This window comes from Chelonia mydas, chromosome 8 (assembly GCF_015237465.2).
Source record: "Chelonia mydas isolate rCheMyd1 chromosome 8, rCheMyd1.pri.v2, whole genome shotgun sequence".
Taxonomy (NCBI): Eukaryota; Metazoa; Chordata; order Testudines; family Cheloniidae; genus Chelonia; species Chelonia mydas.
This window is the reverse complement of record NC_057854.1, coordinates 81,210,610-81,215,759: the sequence shown is the minus strand read 5'-3', so window position 1 is coordinate 81,215,759 and position 5,150 is coordinate 81,210,610.

The window sequence follows — 5,150 nt, the reverse complement described above, 5'->3', positions numbered from 1 at the left end:
TTTTCTTTTTGTTAAATCATAGAATCATAGAAGATTAGAGTTGGAAGAGACCTCAGACGGTCATGTAGGCAACCCCCTACTCAAAGCAGGACCAACACCAACTAAATTAGCCCATCCAGGACTTTGTCAAGGTGGGCCTTAAAAACCTCTAAGCATGGAGATTCCACCACCTCCCTTGACTTAGTCCAGTTTGCCCTCTAGTGGCTGACAGTTACAAAATATGCATTTCTAGAAAATAGTGCTACATAAAGATGCTTTAGAAAAGACTATGGGGCAGGATTTTATTTTACCCTCTTGCCTGACCTATGATTCAATTCTTTATTATTTTCTTTTCTGTGAACACACAACTATTTGGTGAGGAATTTTTATTACCCATTGATCCAAGTCCAGTGTGAACAAGACTACCATCCAGCCGCCCCTCTGCCAAGAAAGCAGAGGCATATAGCAAGCCACCAGGTCTCTCCATCATAAGACAACAGCAGGTGATGGGATGGGAGTATGGGAGGGCCTCTTTACATCTCTTGATATTTTGCTGTCAGAATGTATTTAACCTGCTAAAGCATATTTTATAAACATATATAGCTACCTCAGTCCAACCTTGTCTTCAGGAGGCCAATAGTAAAAATACACTAAAAGTGTATTACATCCCACAAGTAGCATACTCAGATGCTTAACCAAATGGAAAAACAAGATATAAGTGACCTTCAAAGGTCTTTTGAGGTAAATCAGAGCCTCTTGGGGAAAAAAATGAAACCAAATAGCTGTTGAGTTGCAATGAAGCATTTTCAGGGCTTTTATCTCACCTTTCCTCAGTGTACCATATAAAACAATTTTTATTGCAATTTCTAGCCAAGTAGAATCAGACTAGTGTATCAGCATCAGTGTGTGCGTATTCTGTTTTTCATGCATCATTTAAGAGGATCAGCTAATAGTTCTGCAGTTGGGGCTCTTTTGTCATTTTCTAGCTCATGTGCTGATGTTGAGGAGAGAAGCTGCTGTTTAATAATTTCAGCCGTGTTAACTCTACACAAACACTGAGAGAGAAGGGAAGAAGCTGGAGCAATTCTTAGAGTGTTTTGGTAAGATTTAGCCTGGAGATTAACATTTAGAAGCTCTCCTCAAGGGCTGATTGTGGGTAGGGTGACCAGATGTCCCAATTTTATAGGGACAGTCCCGATATCTGGGGCTTTTTCTTATATAGATACCTATTACCCTCCACCCCCTGTCCTGATTTTTCACACTTGCTATCTGGGGTCACCCTAATTGTGGGTGAATCTCAGTTGATAAGCTGCATGCAAAACACCTGTGGACTTCCATGGCAGTTAAGTAAAAGAATTCTTCATCAAGCCTGTTTTTTCACTATCTGCAGGCCATGTCTTAGAATGAACTGCCGATACTGTTGTACTTCTGCACACAACACATAAGTAGACAGTGGAACTCATTGCCACAGAAAATTGTTGAGGCCCAGAGGACAAAGAAAACTTCAATGTAATAGGAGCTACAATTCAAAGTAGCAGCCGTGTTAGTCTGTGTTCGCAAAAAGAAAAGGAGTACTTGTGGCACCTTAGAGACTAACAAATTTATTTGAGCATAAGCTTTCGTGAGCTACAGCTCACTTCATCGGATGCATTCAGTGGAAAATACAGTGAGGAGATTTATATACAGAGAACATGAAACAATGGGTGTTATCATACACACTGTAAGGAGAGTGATCACTTAAGATGAGCTAATACCAGCAGGAGAGTGGCTGGGGGGGAACCTTTTGTAGTGATAATCAAGGTGGGCCATTTCCAGCAGTTGACAAGAACGTCTGAGGAACAGTGGGGGGTGGGGGAGGAATAAACATGGGGCAATAGTATTACTTTTTGTAATGACCCCTCCACTCCCAGTCTCTATTCAAGCCTAAATTAATTGTATCCAGTTTGCAAATTAACTCCAATTCAGCAGTCTCTTGTTGGAGTCTGCTTTTGAAATCTTTTTGTTGTAATATTGCGACTTTTAGGTCTGTAATCGAGTGACCAGAGAGATTGAAGTGTTCTCCGACTGGTTTATGAGTGTTATAATTCTTGACATCTGATTTGTGTCCATTTATTCTTTTATGTAGAGACTGTCCAGTTTGACCAATGTACATGGCAGAGGGACATTGCTGGCACATGATGGCATATATCACATTGGTAGATATGCAGGTGAACAAGCCTCTGATAGTGTGGCTGATGTGATTAGGCCCTATGATGGTGTCCCCTGAATAGATATGTGGACACAGTTGGCAACGGGCTTTGTTGCAAGGATAGGTTCCTGGGCTAGTGGTTCTGTTGTGTGGTATGTGGTTGCTGGTGAGTATTTGCTTCAGGTTGGGGGGCTGTCTGTAAGCAAGGATTGGCCTGTCCCCCCCTTCCCCCCCACTTTTCCTCAGTCGTTCTTGTCAACTGGTGGAAATGGCCCACCTTGATTATCACTACAAAAGATTTTCCCTCCCCCCGCTCTCCTGCTGGTATTAGCTCATCTTAAGTGATCACTCTCCTTACAGTGTGTATGATAACACCCATTGTTAGTTAGAGTTAGTTCCTCACTGGGTAAGGGAAGAATATTGCATAATATTATTTCATGTTATGGCCGTAATAAAGGGTGAGTTGTACATATTTGCAAATATAGGGAGACATATAGGGGAAAAAAGGAAGTTAATTATAAAAGTAGGGGAGAGGGAGTGGAGAGGGACTGCTCACTATCTCAAGTATTTGCCATCATCAATGTATTTTGAAATACGTTTGATTCAGAAGATTCTGAAGGTCATAAATGGGTCTTGTAAGTGGAAGAGATGGAGGCCCAGAAACTCAAAGGTATGTAGGGGTGGCTCCAGTCAGTACTGCAATGCCTAACCCCTAGGTAGACTGCTGCCTAATCGACTCCTCAGCATCCAGAGAGGCAAACAGGGAGGGGCAGAGGCCCCAGAAAGGCATTCTCAGAAACCAGCAAACTGACTGGAAGTCACCTAAGTTAGCGAGGAGTGAAATGCCAAGGAAAGGGGTGGAAAGAGGAGGGCTTAGGCACCTAATATGGGCCGCCTGGCTGATGGGCCAGAGATAGGTCGTCCCTCCATTTGGGATCCTCAGTTGTGAACCCTCTCCTAGAATTAAGCAGCTGACCTAGCTTAGTTCCTAGGTAGCCCATGCCCTGGCAGCTGAAACAGTTTCTCTCTTTCAGTGTCTCCTGCTAATGCTTGATACTGCTCTCATACTCACCCTACATTTCCCTGTGTCCCTGCTATCTTGTGTGGGTGCTGTGCTGCCCATCTGCCTGTTGGGGGCCTGCATCTGGCCCTTCTGCTGTGGGGTCTCTCACGTATTGGGTCTTAGGCGTGCTCAAAGCACACCTAAAGGATTGTACCCTATTGACATGTCCTGCCTGGTTTCAGAATCCCACTTTGGGGCCTCCAAGGCTTTCAGCTTCAGCTAAGTCTCTGAGCAGCTTGTTAGCCATGGGGCAGTCAGGGCTATGGGAGGTTTGTGAATACCAACTGGTAGAAAACTTAGGTGCCTAGGGGACTTAGGTACCTATGGGGTTAGGTGGAATGTGAGTGCTGGTTTAGAAAATAGCGGTGGAGCCTAAGGATGGGATTCACAAAGCTATGTAGGTTCCTAACTCTGGTAGGCACCTAAGCTCCTTTGTGACTCCCTCCTTAAATGGTGGACTTCGGAACCTAAAGGGGGCAGATAGGTGCCTAAATATCATTGAGGATGTGGGTCTGAGAAGCCTGTGATCCAATTCTTCGGTGTATGAGGAGTGGTGCAAATAAAGGAAGAAACTGGGGCAAGGATACTTAGTTTTTTTCTTTGTTTTGTATTGGGGCCTCAGTGTGAAGACTTGCTGGAGCTGGGCAGAGTGACTCTGCTGGATGGGCCAGCGTCATCCAAAAATTGGGTGGTGGGCACTAGGCTTGCTTATTAGCTATTTGAAGCTATTTAGATGATTTCTATTGTGGTTAAGCAGCCTGGCAGGGCATATCCGGAGTCCCTGAGAGAGTAACCAACGGCAGCCCAATAGCAACTCATGGGGAGGAGTCGTAATTTATAAATAGGAGGAGTGGGAGGATGCAGTGCTGGAGCAGTGCAAGGACCAAAAAGTTCTGCTGTAAGGATTGTATTCCAGGGTCTTAGGCTGTCTGTTGGCTCCCTCACCCAACTGCACTGCTAGAAATGCTCCAGGCTGTGCAAATTGCACACTGTCATTGCAAATACCTGAGGGGAGTCTAAAGGAGACTGTGGGACTATCACTCTTTGAGGAGCTGATGTGACCTACAGCGGGTTTGGACACTATGCCACTGAGAAGGGTAAATCCTCTCAGAGGAAGAGTCCGAGGGGAGTGTATGCACATAACTATTTCACATTTTAAGTTGATAGCCACAAGTACTAAAACTTGGGGGAAACCCTACTCAAAGAGTTGTCTTTAAAAGATTTCTTATTGCCAATATTCACACTGGTTTCAAGGACTGTAAGTAACTATGATGTAGTCATATATAGATTTATTTAGTAAATGTTTTCCTTCCGAGATTTTGTGTCACTGACCTTCTATCAGAGATTTAACTCCGTATGATATTTGTGGGAATACACATATATCAAAGAGCTGAAAAGACTACACTCTGGTCTCTACTGCAGCAGAGAGATAAGCTACAATACAGGCAGAGGGAAAAAATACTATATCTGATTTGTCATATTGTCTTCCCCAAAACTGTTACAGAAACACCCACAGGCGCCAATCAGGTATATTTCTGACATCATGGATAGAATGATGTTTGTACAATCTTAAACGAGTCCAACTATATTTAATGTTCAGTATTTTTATTTTGCTTTAATTACTTTACTTTGCAGACAATGAGAATAACCCTGCTGTCATTCTCTCAATGTTTTTACAAGTTTCACTGTCAAGATTATTATGCATAGAAGATATTATTTGGGCTTAACAATCAAAGGGAGTTAAAGGTGTTGTCACATTTCTCCTCCCTTGCATTTTCATGCTCATTGTCCATATGTTGTCCACATTCCTTGCTGTCTTAAAAAATATGAATAGTTAATATAAAAGAGCAGATGACCAGTATAAAACATGCATCTCAGTCAAACAGTATAAAAAGTAAAGGAGTACTTGTGGCACCTTAA